The following is an 18,342-nucleotide window of genomic DNA, read 5'->3' as shown; positions in this document are numbered from 1 at the left end:
AAAAAAAATAATCCAGATCTAAACATGGCAAAATCAGCTCTTTGGGTGGGTTGAACGTTTTTATCTTTTTGTCTCTATTTTCTCATTTTTGAACCAAAACTACATTTTACTTATATCAAAGGAATTGAGGGAAAATACCTTCCTCAGTGAAGGGCCAGAAATCTTTTTGTTAGAGACGTTTTGGAAAGAGTGCCATACTGTAACCTTTGAAGTTGGATGTAAACTTAAGGATCGTTTAACTTAAACATTTCTCCTTATGAAAAGACTGAAACGCTAATTATATACATATTTTGTGAATATAGATCTGCAACGTTGAAATGCATCAAAAAATCGGAAGGTGGGGGAGGGTATGGCTCAGTGTTAGAGCACTTGCTTAACATGCATGAGGTCCTGGGTTCAATCCCCAGGACTTCCACTAAAATAAACAAACAAACAAACAAACCTAATTACCTCTCTCTCTAAAAGTAGCAGAAATAAATAAAATAAAAAATAAATTTTAAAACATCAGCTGAATTGGAGGGTAGGTCAAGGGATGGACAGGTGGGTGGATCAGTGACAAAGCAGGTATAGTAATGTTAGTGCTGGGGGACTCTAGGTGGCAGGTGGATAGGTGTTCATGTATAATTTGTTTTTAATTTTTTATTATTTTAATTAATTAATTTTTAATTTTTATTTAATTTTTTTTAAATTTTTAATTTTTTCATAATTCTCGGACATTCTTTATGCTTGAGGTTTTTCATAATAAAATATTGGGGAAATTCACAAATACACAGAGATTCTGATAGCCCACGTGGTGCAGAAGTAGATAGAAGGAAAAGTACAAGTTCCCTTGGCGTCTAACCTCCGCTCTGCCTTCCCTCCCCACAGGCAACCTCTGTAAATGTGTAGCGTAACCCCTTAAACATCATCCCTTCACTTTTTTAGAACAGATCAGTCCCCGAGCCCCAGAGACATTCCAGTTCTTGCCAAGACCTCACTGCAAGTTAGGAGGCTCCTGTCCCTGGGTCTGAGTCCCCATCGCTATTCTCCCTGTCACCCTGGGCTTTGTCGGCTGCCTGCTGTCCCTTCACCCAACGGCAAAGGTGTCACAGAGCCACCCAAGCTCGTAAAGCGATCTCAGCCCTGCTCAACCAAAGACTCTTGACGGAAGCAAATTTATCATCCCAGCGACAAGAGTTTTCCTCGCCAGCGTGAAACTCAAAACTAGACTCCAGCCACAGATGTGTGCGCCCGCGCTAACTGATAATGTGCAAATACCCGCAAAGCCGCCGCAACTTCTCGAAATGAGGAGGCGCAAAAAATGAGCGCGAGAGATTAACGCACCCAGAAACTGGAGTGTGAAGAGGGCTTACAAACCAATAAGAGAAGCGGATTCTTTAAAAAAATGTTCCCCCTTTTTTGTTCTTAAGCAGGGATAGGCAATTGCAGGTTTATTTATTTGTCTATTTTTTTAAACAGAGGCACTGGGGATTGAACCCAGAACCTTGTGCATGCTAGGCGTGCACTCCACCACTGATCTATACCCTCCCCCCAAGAGAAGTGGATTTAATGATCACCAGAGGATGCGGCAGCCCATCACAAGAGGCAAAGTTTGCCCAGTAAGCTTATTCCACACACGTCCCACAAAAAACAAAGTTCTGTTCACTAGTGAACAAAGAAAAGCACTGAAGTCAACAACCAATGCCCTTTTCCACCCATCAAATTTCTAAGGGAAAAAAATGACAATGCCAGTGTGGGGAGGGCCCACCCACCCAGCCCCCTGCTGTCTCCACGCATCTCCTTCTCTCCTTCCCTTCACTTTTTTTTCATTTCTTCATTTTTTTTTTTTTTCCTGCAGCTGGGAGTTAGCAGCCTACCGACCTCATTTTCTTCCAGTTATAGAAGTCACTTACTTGGCTCCACAGCCAAAGGGAATTCGTCCACGTTTGGGGAAATGCCAGCTGCACATTAGGCCAGTTTGGAGAGTTACACGCTAAGGGAGTTAATTCTACAGGAATTAGCACAAGCATTACATCCCAGTAGAGATCTGGTCTAGAAAAGAGGTCAGCTGGAGACACCACATCCTTTTAGCAAAAGTACAACCTTCCCACTCTCTTGATGCTTTCAAAGCAAAAATGCCCTCTTCCTCCCAAAAAAGGAGTTGGTAAGAAAATAGCACGTACGCTACAGGTGCAGCAGCCTCCCTCATCCCCCGTTTCCCCTCCAGGCGGCACTTTATTGCTGAGTCATGGGTGGGAACATCTGTCCAAACATTTGGGAGACCTGAGAGGGCAGACCAGCCGGGGAAGAACACACTGTGTTGCAGACCTGTCTGCAACTGAGACTGGTATGTCCAACTTAAACACACACACACACACATGCACAATTAGGGCGTTAGTAGAGGAGATCTTAACATTTCAGAGTTTGCCAAAGCAAACATAATTTCATTCACTTATTCATTCACTATTGGGCATCTACTAAGTTCTAGACACTAGAAATACGCCAGTGAAAAGGACAGACACGGCCCCTTCCCAGAGCTCGCATTCTAGCGAAGGAAACAGAAACACAGGGAACTCTGTTCAGTACCTTGTAATAACCTACAATGAAAAAGAATATATAGATATATGTAGAACCGAATCGCTTTGCTGTACACTTGAGACTAACACAACATTGTAAACGTGCTTCAATAAAAAAGAAAAGAAAAAAGGGGAAGAAAAGAAAATACAATAAACATTATTGTTCTAGGAAGGCTTCTGTAGTAAAATGTCTCCTATTTTCTGTATTCTGGTGCTTTGACATCTGGATAACACCTGGAGCGACTGCTCTTCCCGGGACTAGCCAATTCCTAGAGAGAAAATTACCTCGCCTTTTCAAATGCAAACCAGCCTCCCCAGAGCCCACCGCCCCCCCCCACTCAGGATCACTGTTACCTGCTCTAATCCACAGCCAGACAGCTAGGGACACCCCCACACCTAGAGTCCACTGAATGATCCAAACTAGCACATCTGGAGGTGAGGAGGGTAACAGCTCAGTGGTAGAGCACATGCTTAGTATGCACGAGGTCCTGGGTTCAATCCCCACTCCCTCCATCAAATTTAAAAAAACAAAAGAAGAAGAAGAAGAAGAAGAATGCAAACTAGCACATTTGGAGCCTGCTTGCCCTGCCTTGCCCTCTCCTTCCCACAGAAACCTTAATAAAGACCCACGCCTACATTTTCCCCTTGCTTCCTCTGCCTCCTGACGAAATTGGTACTTCCCCCAGTGGCTCTGCATAGCTTGGCCTGCCTCCTGTTTCTTGGGAACTTTTGTATAAAAACTTCTTTCTTCATGATAGTCAGTTCCATGTCTGAGTGTCTTATCACATCTGATTAAAGCAGGTCCTGGGTCCCCTCTGCCACGTGGAGCTTTACCTGCTTTCTGAAGAGTGAAGGAGCCAACATGTCCGGAGGTGGGGAGGCTGGACCATGGGCAGTGGGGACAACATGAGCAAAGAAAGGCCTTAAGGTGGGAGAGAGACTGGCTTATCTGAGGGCCTGGAAGAGTCATTTGGGGCCAGAACATGGCCAGCAGGCAGTGCATCCTCCATGTGCACATTCTGTACTGAGATCTGGGAAGCCTGTGGTACCCGGAACTCCTTCTTGGAGTCCTTAAGGTGAGGAGCTGTGGTACAAATCCATACAGAATATCCTCATGGGTTCCAGGCGCCCCCGGGAGGTCCTCCCACAACCACAGTGAGAGGGGTGGGTCTGTGCCTCTAGACAGGACATTGCCTGAGTTAACACCACAAACTACCTGACAGGCGAAAATACTTTTAGAATTGCCATAAAAAGGATTTAACAGGATATTTTACCAGTTAGCATGGCATTTAATAAATAAAGCAGAAAGACTCTTTCAAATATTAAACACCCATGCCCATTTTCCAGCAGTTTTCTCATTAAAAAAAAAAAAATCTGTTGCCTGAGGATTTGGCAATTGAGCCATCTTTGAGGACTGAGCAGTGGTTGGTGTATAGTGCCAGGCACTGTCCTGGGCAATTTTTTTTCATTTTTACTTTTTATAAATGTATAATATAAATCCAGCAAAGTGTCAGATCCTAAGTGTACAGCTCAAGGAATTTTCACATACTGAGTGCACTTGTATATTCCACACCCTGATTAAGAAACAGCGTTACCAGTGACCCAGAAGCCCCTCAGAATCTTCCTTTGGTCACTATACCCAGTGTACGTGATCACTATCCTAAGTTTTCTTACTGAAGTGAAATTGACAAGGGGAAGGCTACAGCTCAAGTGGTAGAGCACGTGCTTAGCATGTGTGAGGTCCTGGGTTCAATCCCCAGTGCCTCCTCTACAAATAAATAAAACCTAATTACCTCCTCCCTCACCAAAATTAAATAATACAGTAAGTAAACAAAATATTTTTTAAAAGAAATCGATATAATATTAATGATTTTAAAACAAACAATTCAATGGCTTTTAGTGCATTCACAGTGTTGTGCAACCAGCATCTCTACTTAGTTCCAAGCCATCACTTTATAGTAAAACCGCATACCCAGTAAGCAGATATTCCCTGTGACCCCTCTACCCTCAGTTCCTGGTGACTACTTATCTGCTTTCTGTTTCTACAGATTTAACCATGCTGGATATTTCACATAAGTTGGAATCATACAATATGTGACCTTCTGTGCCTGGCCTCTTTCACTTAGTATAAGATTTTCCAGATTCATCCACATTACAGGATGTATCAGTGCTTCATTCTTTTTCATGGCTGAATAATAGCCCACTGTATGGATAGACTACATTCTGTTTATACATTCATATGTCGACAGGTTATGGTCACTTTTTGGCTATTATCAAAGAGTGTTGCTATGAATATTCATATACCAGTATTTGAGTACCTGCTTTCCAATCTTTTGGGTATATACAGAGGAGTATAATTTCTAAGCCATATGGTAATTCTATATTTAACTTTTTGAGGAACTGCAAAAATGTCTTCCAAAGTGGCTACACCACTTAACATTCCTGCCAGCCATGTATGAGCATTTTGATTTCTCCGTATACTTGTTAATAGTTTTTCTGGTCTCTTTTCACATCTTACTGGAGATGAAGTGACATCTCATTGCAGTCCTTATTTGTATTTCCAGGATGACTAGTGATGTGGAACATCATGCACTTATTAGCCATTTTATCTTTTTTCCTGGAGAATAGTCTATTTAAATCCTTTGCCTATTTTTTTTTTCATTTTAATTGCAGTATAGTCACACTGTGTCAATTTCTGGTATACAGCAGAATGTCTCAGTCACGCATATACATACATATATTCATTTGCATTTTCCTTTTCATTAAAGGTTATTATAAGATATTGAATATAGGTCCCTCTACTATACCAAAGAAATTTATTTTTTATCTATTTTTATATATAGTGGTTAACATTTGCAAATCTCAAACACTCAAATTTATTCCTTCCCACCCCTTTTCCCCCGGTAACCACAAGATTGTTTACTATGCCTGAGAGTCTGTTTCTGTTTTGTAGATGAGTTCATTAGTGTCCTCTTTTTTTCTTTTTATGTTATTTATTTTTATTGTTGAATTTCAGGAATCATTTACCCATTCTGGATACAAGTCTCCTATCAGCTATATCAGCTATATGATTGGAAAATATTTTCTTCCATTTTGTGGGTTGTCTTTTCATCTTTTGAAAAATTTTTTTATTTTGGGGAGGGAGGTAATCATTTTATTTCTTCATTTCTGTAAATAGAGGTACAAGGGATTGAACTCGAGAACCTCACACATGCTAAGCACATGCTATACTACTGAGCTATATACACTCTCCCCCCTTTCCATCTTCTTGATGGTGTCCTTTGAAACACAACATTTTTAATGTTGAAGTTCCAGTTCAAGATGATGACATAGGAGGATCCTGAACTCAGCTCCTCCCATGGGCACATAATCTATAGCTACATGCAGAACAATTTCCTCTGGAAAAAAAAAAAACCCAAACCAGCTGAATATCTCCTACACATTGAACAAATGAGAAAAAGCCCACATCTAAGTAGGTAGGAGGAAATGAGATATCACCTCACATCAGAATGTCAAAATGGGCATCATTAAAAATTCTACAAATGATAAATGCTTGAGAGGGTGTGGAGAAAAGGGAACCATCCTACACTGTTGGTGGGAATGTAATTTGGTGCAACCACTATGGAAAACAGTAGGGAGATTCCTTAAGAAACTGAAAAAAAAATGTACCCTATGATCCAGCAATCCCACTTCTGGACAAATATCTGAAGGTATATCTAATTCAAAAAGAAACGTACTAAATAGTTCATAGCAGCACTATTTACAATAGCTGAGACATGGAAGCAACCTAAATGTCCATCAACAGATGACTGGATAAAGAAGTTGTGGTATATATAGAGACAATAGAATACCACTCAGCCATAAAAAAGAATAAAATAACGCCATTCGCAGCAACATGGATGGACCTGGAGATTGGTATACTAAGTGCAGGAAGCCAGAAAGAAAAAGAAAAATACCACATGATATCACTTACATGTGGACTCTAAAAAAAGGACACGAAGGAACTTATTTATAATAAAAAGACAGATTCGCAGGCATAGAAAGCAACCTTATTGTGGGGAGAGATAAACTGGGAGTTTGGGATTTGCAGGTACAAATTACTATATATAAAACAGACAAAAAACAGGTCCTACTGTAGAGCACAGGGAACTATAATATCTTGTAGTAACCTATAATAAAAAAGAATGAGTGTGTGTGTGTGTGTGTGTGTGTGTGTGTGTATAACTGAATCACTATGCTGTATACCAGAGACCAACACAACATGGTAAGTCGACTACACTTTAATTAAAAAAAAAAATGTGTAGGGAGAGGCTGAGACTCAGTCTCACCATAAACCCCACCCCCAACCTGGTGACCCACAAACTCACATCCCCGAGTTTCTCCCTGAGGAGGGAAAGATCTGAACCCCACACCTGGCCCCCTAGTTTTGAGGCTTGCACCTGAGAGATGAGCCGCCCAAACTTCCAGATTTGAAAACTGACTGGGCTTGTGCCCACAAGACCCACGTGGCTGTAGTGACCTGAGAAGCGGTTCTTCCAGGGCTTCCCCCACACTTTCTGTGAAAGAGGCCAATAGGTTTATCTTAAAGCATCAGCCTGAGGGGCAGAGTTCTGATTTAACTCACATCCAGGGGCTTGGAGGCTGGTAGGTGCCACCTTGGCACTCTCTCTGCCTCGCTTCAGGTTGCCAGTACCTCCCAGAGGGGAGCTTGTACCCTCATCTGACACCCAACTTTTTCAGCTGCCACCCAGGGGACACCGATTGCCTGGCTCTGCTGACCAGTGGGGCTGATGCTTGTGGGTCCCACAGGACTATAACAAATGGAGAAAGGGTTTTAAACAGCCAGTACCCAAAGCACAGCAGAGGTAAATGGACTGAGGGCCCAGCCAGTCTGTGAAGGAGGCAGGTCTACCAGGTCATCTTCAGAGCTGCAGCCTGAGGGGCAGACTCTTTATTAACACATATCTAAGGATCGACTAATTCTTTCCAGAGACCTGGAGGGCAGGCACTGACTTCACACTCTCCTCTGCCACACTCCAGAGTGCATGTGTCCCCCAGAGAGGAGCTGTCCACATCCGGTGCCCCAGTTTTCACATCTGGCTTCCTAGTTTGTACATGCAGTGCCCTGGTCTTTGTGGCTGCTGCCCAGGAGGTGCCCCTGTGTCCCCTGGCTTTAGTGGCCAGCGGAGCTTGCATTTGTAGGTCCCATGGGACTGGAACAAACAGAGAGACAGTTCTTGGCCAGCTGCCCCCTGGGGCACAGCACAGACACAGCAGACTGAAACTCACCCCGTATTTCTGCAAAGGGGGCCTATTAGCTTATCTTCACAACTCTGTTCTGAAGGGCAGGCTTCTAATTAAATGTGTATCTAGAGGATGATTGCAATCCTCTCTAGAGACCAGGGAGGCTGGCTGGTGCTCTCTTCACACTCTCCCTCTGCCCTGCCGAGGTCATTAGTGTCTCCAAGAGAGAAGATTGTGTACACATCTGGTTTTTGTGTCTGCTGCCCAGAAGACACATTCCTTGATAGCCTGGCTCTGGTAGCCAGTGGGGTTGTACTCACAGGGTTCAACAGGATGGAAGCAAACAAAGAAACAGTTCTTAACTGGCTACTACCCAGGCCTCAGCGAAGTGGGAGTAGACAAAAATGCCCATCTCCCAGGCTTCCCTGTGAAGGAAGTACATTTACATACTTTAGAAGCTGCTGTCAGGATCTGGCTTCCAATCAGCCTGCATCTAGATGCTAAGATTCTCCCTTTTGGGACACTGATGGGTTTTGACACACTCTCACCTCCTGGGAGCTACTAAGACTAAAGTAGACTGTCTGGACAATCACAAAGGTTTGAGAGACAACCAAGAGCTAGGACAGGGTTGAGCAACAAGGTTCATCTCCTACATGAAGCCACTCCTTCAAGACTGGGAGAGGTGGCCATTTTATCCCATGCATAGAAACCAATACAGAGAGTCAAGGGAAATGAAAAAATAAGGAATATGTTCCAAATGAAAAAAAAAAAAACTCACAAGATAAAACCTCAGAAAAAGACCTTAATGATATGGAAATAAGTGATTTATCTGATAAGAGTTCAAAATAATGGTCATAAAGATGCTAATAACCCTTAGGAAAAGAATGAATGAACAAAGTGAGAATATCAACAGAGGTGGAAAATTTAAGATAGTACCAAAAGAAATCACAGAGCTGAAGAATACAATAACTGCACTGAAAAATACACTAGAGAGGTTCAACAGCAGGCGATATAAAGCAGAAGAAAGAATCGGTGAACTCTAATACATGGCAGTTGCAACTCACTTAATCAGAGCAGCAGAAAGAAAAAAGAATGAAGAAGGATGAAGATGGTATAAGGGACTTATGGGAGTGGCACCATATATTCAAAGGGATGAAAGAAAAAAATTGCAACCAAGAATACTCTACCCAACAAAGTTGTCCTTCAGAATTGAAGGAGAGAGAAAGAGTTTTCTACACAAGCAAAAGCTAAAGGAGGTCATCACCATTAAACCTGCCTTACAAGAAATGTGAACAGGACTTCTTTAAGCTGAAACAAAAGGGCACTAATCAGTAACAGGAAAACATATAAAAGTATAAATCTCACCGGTAAGATTCCTAATAATCTAATGCTGTAAACATGGTGGGTTAGTCACTTATAAAGCTAGTATAAAGGTTAAAAGATAAAAATAGTGAGTAATAATAATAATAACTACAACTACAATGATTTGTTAATGGATATACAAGATAAAAAGATGTAAATTGTGACACCAAAAGCATAAAACATGGTGGGGAAGTAAAAGTGTAGATTTTAAGAATACACTTAAACTTAAGTTATTATCAACTTAAACCATTACATTTGTTTTATGTAAGCCTCATAGTAACCTCAAAGCAAAGCCCTACAGTAGATAGACAAAAGTTAAAGAGAAAGGAATAGAAGCATACTGTTACAGAAAATTATTAAATCACAAAAGAAGAGAGCAAGAGAAGAAGGGAACCAAGGACTTAGAAAATAGCCAGAAAACAATGAACAAAATGGAAACAAGTTCATATATATCAATAATGACTTTAAATGTTAATGGACTAAATTCTCCAGTCAAAAGACATAGAGTGGCTGAATGGAAAAAAAAATTGATATGCTGCCTACAAGAGACTCACTTCAGATATAAGGACACACACAGACTGCAAGTGAAAAGATGGGAAAATATATTCCATGGAAAAAAGAAACCAAAAGAAAGCTGGGGTAGCTATACTTTTATCAGGCAGAATATAGTTTAAGAAAAAGACTGTAATAAGAAACAAAGAAGGAGATTATATAATTACAAGGGAGTCAATCCAACAAGAGGATATAACACTTGTAAATATTTATGCACCCAGCATAGAAGCACCTAAATATATAAGGCAAATATTAACAGCCCTAAGGGAGAAATAGACAGCAATACAATAGTAGAGGACTTTAAAATTCCACTTTCAACAATAAATAGATCATCTAGACAGAAAATCAATATGGAAACATTGGCCTTAAACATATTAGACCAGATAGACTTATCAGACATTTACAAAATATTCCATCCAAAAGCAACAGAATGCACGTTCTTCTCAGTCACACATGGAATGGTCTCCATGATAAATTATCATAAAACAAGTCTTAATAAATTTAAGGAGGTTGAAATCATATCAAGAATCTTTTTAGACTACAGTAATGATATAAAACTGTGTGTAATTATGATTACAATTTAAAAAACTGAAAAATTCACAAATATATGGAGATTAAACAGCACAATACTGAACAATGAATGCATCAAAAAAGAAATAAAAAAAAGAAATAAAAAATTTCTCAAGACAAATGAAAATGGAAATATAACACACTGAAATGTATGGGATGCAGCAAAAGCAGTTCTAAGAGGAAAGTACTTAGCAATAGATGTCTGCATCAAGAAACAAGAAAAATCTCAAATAAGCAACCTAATTTTACAATCCAAGGAACTAGGAAAAGAAGACCAAATGAAGCCCAAAGTTAGTAAGAGGAAGGAAATAACAAAATCAGAGTGGAAATAAAGACTAAAAAGACAATAGAAAAGATCAATGACACTAAGAGCTGGGTTGTTTTTTTTTTTAAGATAAACAAAATTGACAAAACTTCAGCTAGATTCATCAAGGAAAAAGAGATGACTCAAATAAAATCAGAAAGAAAAGAAGAGACATTACAACTGATACCACAGAAATACAAAAGATCATAAACAACTACTATACACCAAAAAAATTAGACAACTTAGAAGAAATGGATAAATTCCTATGAAGATTGAATCAGTAATCAAAAACTTCCCCAAGCCCAAAAGTCTAGGACAGATGGCTTCACTGGTGAATTCTGCCAAACATTCAAAGAAGAATTTATAGCAACCCTTCTCAAACTCTTCCAAAAAAAGTAGAAGAGGAAGGAATTCTGCCAAACTTATTTTGTGAGACTAGCTTTAACCCTCCTACCAAAACCAAACAAGGATATTACAAGAAAAGAAAACCACAGGCAAATATCCCTGATGAACATAAATGCAAAAATCTTCAACAAAATATTAACAAACTGAATTCAACAATACATTAAAAGGTCTATAAACCATAAATAGGTAGGACTTATTCCTAGGATGCAAGGATGGTTCAACATCCACAAATCAATGTGATACACCACATTAGCAAAATGAAGGATAAAATCACATGATCATCTCCATAGATGCAGAAAAAGTACTTGACAAAGTTTAGTATCTATGATTTTAAAAAAACTTTCAACAAAGTGGGTATAGAAGGAATGTACCTCAACATAATAAAAGCTATATATGACATACCCACAGCTAACATCATACGTAACAGTGAAAAGCTGAAAGCTTTTCTTCTAAGATCAGGAACAAGACAATGATGCCCACTCTTGCCAGTTTTATTCAGCATAGTATTGGAAGTCCTAGCCATAGCAATTAGACAGGAAAAAAGAAATAAAAGTCATCTGAATCAGAGAGAAAGAAGTAAAACTGTCAGTATTTGCCGATGACATGACATTATATATAGAAACCCTAAAAACTTCATCAGAAAATGGTAGCTCTAAAAAATGAATTCAGTAAAGTTCCAGGATACAAAATCACTATACAAAAATTTGTTGCATTTATATATATATGAAATAATAAGCTCCCAGCACAGAGCTCCATAAATTCCTAAGTGATGAGAAGATCATCTAAGATCATCGCTTGTTCTATTATTTCTCTTTGACTTCTTCCCTGACACAGGGCTCCAAACCCCCCGTAAATTCCTAAGTGGTAAGAGCACTAGGAGCATCTTTCATTCCACTGAGATGACTCTGGATGTCTGCATGGGTGCTCGTCACCAGAGAAACTGAGCAATGACTAGAAGCTTGCAAATGTCAGCCTTACCCCTCATTTTCCAGAGAAGGGAGAAAGTCTAGAAACAGAGTCAATAATTAACCATGTCTGTCAGGAAGCTTCCATAAAATCCTAGCAGTACAGGATTTGGAAAGCTTTCTGGTTGGCAAGACACCCACACTTGGAGCGTGATGCACCCTAACTTCAGGGACAGAAGCTCCTGCACTTTGAGCGGTTAATACCCAAAATACATAAAGAACTCACACAATTCAATAGTAAAAAAAAAAAAAAGTTTAAAAATGAGCAGAGGATCTGAATGGACATTTTTCCAAAGAAGATATATGGATGAGCAACAGGTACATGAAAAGGTGCTCAACATCACTATTCACCAGAAAAATGCAAATCAAAACCACAGTGAGATATCTTACACCTGTTAGTATGGCTATTATCAAAAAGATAAGAAGTAACAAGTGTTGGCAAGGATGTGGAGAAAAGGAACTCCTGTGTACTGTTGGTGGGAATGTAAGTTGGTGCAGCCCCTACGGAAAACAGTATGGAGGTTTCTCAAAAAAATTATAAATAGAACTGCCATATGATCCAGCAACTCCTCTTTGGGATATTTATCCAAAAGAAATCAAAAAGAATAACTCAGAAAGATATATGTGCCCCCTTGTTCATTGCAGCCTTCTTTACAGTAGGCATGGAATCAGCCTTGCTGTCCATCAATGGATAAATGGATAAAGAAATATATATATTTGTAATGTATATATAATGGTACCTTATTCATAAGAAAGAAGGAAATCTTGCCATTTATGACAACATAGTTGAACTGTTGAGGGCTTATGCTAAACTAAATAAGTCAGATAAAGATAAATACCATATGATCTCACTTATACATGGAATCTAAAAAAACAAAACCAAAAACAAACTCACAGATACAGAATACAGATTAGTGGTTGTCAGAGGAAGGGTGGGGAGGTGGGTGAAATGGATGAGAGTGGTCAAAAGGTAAAAACTTCCAGTTATGAAATAAGTGAGTCCTGGGCATGCAATGTACAGCGTGGTGACTATAGTTAATAACACTGTATTGTCTATTTGTTAGGAGAGCAGATCTTAAAAGTTCTCATTACAAGAAAAAAAAACTGTAAATGTGTGGTGATGAATGTTAACAAGACTTTTGTGGTGATCATTTTGTAATATATATAATATCGAATCTGTGTGTGGTACACAGGAAATGAATATAATATGTCAACTATATCTCAATTAAAAATAAAAAGAAGATATGACACAACATTGTAAAATGACTATAACTCAATAAAAAATGTTAAAAAAATAATTTAAAATTTTTTTAAAAAATAAAAAGAAGATATAGAACTTGGAAAAAAGGGTTTTAATTTTGAGAAAGACTAATTTACCTATTTCTCTGTGGCTTGTGCCTTCCTTTGGTGTATAGTTTCTTAGATGTAAGAAATAAGATATAATAAGAAATAAGATACAAGAAACTATCACCTATTCCAAGGGCACAAAGATTTACTGTTGTATTTCTTCTAAGATCTTTATAATGTAAAATTTTGCATTTAGATTTACGACTGATTCTGAGCTAATTTTGTGTTGGTGTAAGGTAGGGGTCCAACTTCATTCTTTTGCATGTGGCTCTGCAAAAGTCTTGGCACTTTTGTTGAAAATCAATGGACCATCAATCAATCAAGGAGTCCACTCGGCACAAGCTACTCCGAGTAGAATTATAGTCCCCAGGGTGAGACATGGGACATGTCTGACAAATCCCTGCCTTAAAGAGATGCTGGGAGGGCCTCTAAAATGCTGGGCACCTGAGAACCTTACGAACATCATTTCACGTCATCCTCAGAGCACACTCCCGAAGGCAAATACTGTTACCCTCTCCTACAGAGGAGGAAACTGAGGCACAGAGATGTTAAGAGTTTGGGCAAAGCCATTCAGCTGGTCAGAGGGGAGCCAGGAATTGAGCCCAACAGTTTGGCTCCCAGGTCTGAGCTCCCAACCACCACACTAGGTATAGAGCCTAACACTGTCCCTGCCGTATCTTTTTTTTTTTTTTTCATTTGAAGTACAGTAGTTACAATGTGTCAATTTCTGGTGTACTGCACGATGTCCCAGCTGTTCATATACATACATATATTTGTTTCACATTTTTTTCATTTAAGGTTATTACAAGATATTGAACATAGTTCCCTGTGCTCTACAGAAGAAACTTTTCCCCTGCCATGTCTTGAGTTCTCAAAAGGACAAAAAAGAACCCATTGGTTATAAAATGAGAATAGATCTAAGATGACACATATGCACGTGCTGCTTTATGGGCTCCAACGAGCTGATCCGCCGAGCCGTCTGTGATGTGATGGAGGACGTCCATTTGTGGAAGTTTCTGTTGGCGGAGAAGCCTTACCCGAAAGAACAGATTTCTGGTTCAATCTTAAATCAGCAACAAGGCTGAGAGAGTAAAGTAGGTTTGCTGCTGTTGAGGCTTCCTCAGTCCCATGGAAGGTTTAGTCCATCTATTTCTGGAGAGGTTTAGAGCACAGGAACCCACACCCTCACAGACATGTGCGCACAGAAATGCCACGGTCCTGCGTGCCCAGCTCCGGGAAGATGCCTTGCCCTCGAGACACTTTGCTATTTAGAAGGGAAAAGCAACGCGTGGAAATAAACCTTCAGGCGCAGAGGATCTGTCTGCAGGATATTGCTGCCATCCTGATATTCAGGAACTGAAGATGCTCTAAAATAGCACAGGGGGGTAATTACTGCCTTCGAAAGAGAAGGCAGCAGGAACTTGAAAGAATGCAAAGCAAGTTTGCTTCCAACCAAGTCAGGTGGATGCAGACAATAAACCTGCACCCAACATAAACGTCAGTGTGAATTACTCTGGGGCAGCATGCTGGGAGTACAGACTCTAAAGAAAACACCCGCCTTTGTGACGTGATCTCTGCGGCTTCTGCACAATGTTCGGTCCGTGTCAAGAGGAAAGCCAGCCCTAGAGAGGGTCATGTTCATAAGACACCTGGATTGGTTTCCCATTGCTGCTGTAACAAATTACCCCAAACTTAGCGGTTTCAACAATACAAAACCTACCGTTTGACATCAGTGGAGGTCAGAAGTCTGAAGTGGGTCTCAAATCAAGATTTGAGTGCCTTGGGGCATGCACCCTCCCTTCCTGCCTGGACGTGCCTCCTTGAAGTTGCCCTGAAAGCACTCAGAAGAGAGCGGCAGGCTGGTGGCCTTGGACCTGGACCTTCGTCTTAAAGAAGCATGACAGGTCCTCCCAGTAACATCTGCAGCCCACCTCGCCCCAGCTGAGACCAGGCAGACGTCAGAGCATCAGTCCTCACAATGTTCTCGCAATTATTCGTCTTGGTTTAGTGACAAGGTAGTGGAGACCTGGAGGGGTGATGTGAATCTCCCAAGGTCACACATCTGGGGAGTGACCTCTAGGATTCATGACCATCAGACTATGAGTCTGCTCCCAAAGGCCCAGGAAGCCAGGTCGTGACTGGCGGGACCACGGAGGTGTCACGGGCCAGGACCACTGCTCCCAGGGTGGTTTCTTGTGCATCTTACTTTCTTTAGGGCAGGGGAGATGTCTCCTCTTCCTTTGCTGTCTTCCCTAGTGGCCAGCGGAGTGCTAGGTACACAGTAAGTGCCCAATAAGTGTCTGTCACCTTGCCTTACCTACCTCTGATGTAAATCCCATGTCTCTCCCAAGAGCACACAGTTCCCTGTGGGGTCAGCACTCATGAAGCACCAGCCTGGCGTGTCCTCTGCAGGGCCACACCTGTAAAAGGTCCAAAGCAGAAGGCAGAGTTAGGATACCTTCCTCTGTTTCACAACAGTCTTGTCTCTTAAGACTCTTGGTGCTTTGAGCCAAGATTCCTTTCCCTTTAATACAGAAGCTTCTGGAACCCATGCACTGCACGTGTCCTTCAGATGTGCCTTCTGTCCTGATTTCAAGAGGGAGACCTCAAGCCCAGGTGGTACAGCCCTTTTGTGCCCACAGAGGAGGGGGCTGGTGACAAGCAGGTGCAGCTGGCGGCCAGTCACCACTGACCTCCCCAAAGGTGAAGGCGGAGCTCAGCCAGGACGGCAAAGCCGGCCACCTTCAGACTGACGGGGGCCAGGAATCCAGCATCGCCTAGACTGGCCTCTCCTGCAGGAGCCAAGACCAGGTTTCTCACGGTCCTGTGGCCAAGGCAGCGCCTCATGCGCCCTTCTCCGTGGCTCAAATAGCCCAGCCTTCTGGGATTTATGGAGGCTTCATCATGTAGGCATGATCGATCATTAACTCTGTTTATAGATGAAAGGGGGGTGGTGAGGGTGCTGAAAATTCCAAGCTTCTGATCATGGCTTGGTCTTGCTAGTGACCGGCCCACATCCAGGAGCCATCCGGAAGCCCACCCAGAAATCACCTCATTGGAACAACAGACACTCCAATCACCCAGGAAATCCCTAGGGTGTCAGGAGTGTCCAGAACAGAGGTCAAAGGCCACTATTATAACAAGACATGCTCCTCGTGCTCTTGTCACTTGCGAAATTCCAAGGGTTTTAGGAGCTCTGTGCCAGGAACCCGGGGCAGAGACCAATACATACATTTTCTATTACCTCACGCAACCCAAAAGAGCTTTTATTGCCAACTCCAGAACGATTTGAGCAACAGAATAAATAAGACAGCATTGGATTATGACCCAAGGTGTAACAAGGCATATGTGAATCCACACTGATGTAAATGATGATTGAAGAAGTAAATAAGCGGGTGAGAAGAGGCAGCTTCTCCTTACAAAGGATTCCAAACGCCACATGGACATGCTTCGCACTCCAGGGGGTGGTGCTTAATTCCCCCTTCCTTTAAGCTCTAAGCCCAGACTCTGAAGAATATTGCAGGGAAAGTGAATATAGTAACTCAGAGTGGAGAAACCTGACAGAGACCCCCTCAGCCACGTGGTGAGGGTTAAGGTCACCAGGGTGCCACACGGGTCTCGTGTGCCCCCCTGTGTGATGCGAGGCAAAGGGCACTTTGCCTCTTTAGTATTCTTTCTGAAAACCCATAACCCCAATCTGATCATGAGAAAAACACCAGAGAAACACAGACTGAGGGACCTTCTCCCAACTACCTGACCGGTACTCCTCCAAATGTCAAGATCGGGAGGGGACAGATCAGTGGCAGAGGCGTGCTTAGCGTGCACGAGGTCCTAGGTTCAATCTCCAGTACTTCTATTTTTTAAAAAAGTAAATAAAGTTAATTACTTCCTCCCCCCCAAAAAAGTTTAAAAAAATGTTATTTTTTAATTTAAAGAAAATTTTTAAAAAGAAAAAAAAGCTGTCAAGGTCACAAAAAACAAGACTAAGAAACTGTCACAGACCAGAGATGATTAACATGAAACTAAATGCAACGTGGGGTCCATGGGATCCTGGAACAGGAGGAGGACACCGACGAGAAAACAGGCGAAACCCAAATTCAGCCTGGAGCGTAGTTCATAGAAACACACCCAGGCTGGTTCCTCAGAGCGACAGATGTCCCAGGTGATGGAAGGTGGGACAGTGGGGGACCTGGGGGGGGCCGATGGATGGGGGTCTATGTACTCCCCTGGCAACTCTTCTGCAAATCTAAAATTTTTCCGAAATAAATTTACTTTTGAAAAATCTCTGAGATTTTAAATAACAGCTCCTTCACTCAGTCAGCAAACACATATATTGCAGTTGCTCCATTCGAGACACTATTCTAAGCATCGCACGAGCATCAACTCATCCCTCTGACACTGTTGTGGCCACGTCTGGTCCCAGCCGGCCGGAGAGAGGACAAAGGACAGCCCCTACACTAAAAGGTCAGAGATCTGGGCACCACAAGCCAGGGAGGACAGTTTCTCTGGGGCGGGGGGATGTGGGGGAAATCTGCCAGCACTGACCACAGGCCACGGGGGCATTCAGGAGCCCAGTGTGTCCGGAGCTGGGAACAGAAGGGCAGGCAGGACTCCAGAGACGGGGCAGAGGGCCCCTGGAGGTGACTTGCTGCCCTTTGTTTTACAGATGCTAAAGATAAGACCAGGGTTGGTGGGGAGGACCGAGTCACAAGGGACTGTCCCCGGGAGCGAGGGAGGAGAGACGAGATGCCCAGCCCGTCGCTCCCTGGGGGCTGTGCCCTCATCTGTGTCTCCCCCATGGGAGATGGGATCTCTGTCCCCAGGAGGTGGGGCCACCCAGGGCTGTGAGAGCGCAAATGAGATTGGCAGCCAGGCTGCTCGCTTTGGGGGACGCTTGCTGTGAAGAAAGTCTGGAGCCCTCACCCTGTGCCACCCCGGACGGAGGGGGTCTCACCAAGGGGTCAGGTTAGGGGTCAGGGCAGGATAGCCTGGGCATGGCACAGCTGCTCCTGCGGCTCCTGCTTCAGGCCTCCGGGGA

The 18,342-nt window shown here is 42.2% G+C and overlaps 1 protein-coding gene across 10 annotated transcripts in view; it reads right to left on the bottom strand.

The window, feature by feature from the left end:
• LOC105075094 (centriole, cilia and spindle-associated protein-like) overlaps nucleotides 1-18,342 on the bottom strand; it is a 71,162-nt gene that overhangs the window by 49,095 nt on the left and 3,725 nt on the right. For 9 of the 10 annotated variants that reach the window (XR_006727556.2, XR_006727555.2, XR_012509918.1 and 6 more), the window contains one exon: nucleotides 15,626-15,724. The gene's annotated coding sequence lies outside the window, so the exon portion shown is untranslated. Of the gene's footprint in view, nucleotides 1-3; nucleotides 14,672-15,625; nucleotides 15,725-18,342 lie in introns of those variants that run through there. The other variant, XR_012509921.1, reaches the window with a different exon arrangement.

Source organism: Camelus bactrianus, chromosome 11 (assembly GCF_048773025.1).
Source record: "Camelus bactrianus isolate YW-2024 breed Bactrian camel chromosome 11, ASM4877302v1, whole genome shotgun sequence".
NCBI lineage: Eukaryota > Metazoa > Chordata > Mammalia > Artiodactyla > Camelidae > Camelus > Camelus bactrianus.
Note: the sequence above shows the minus strand (reverse complement) of the source record. Positions and strands in the feature narration are given on the sequence as shown.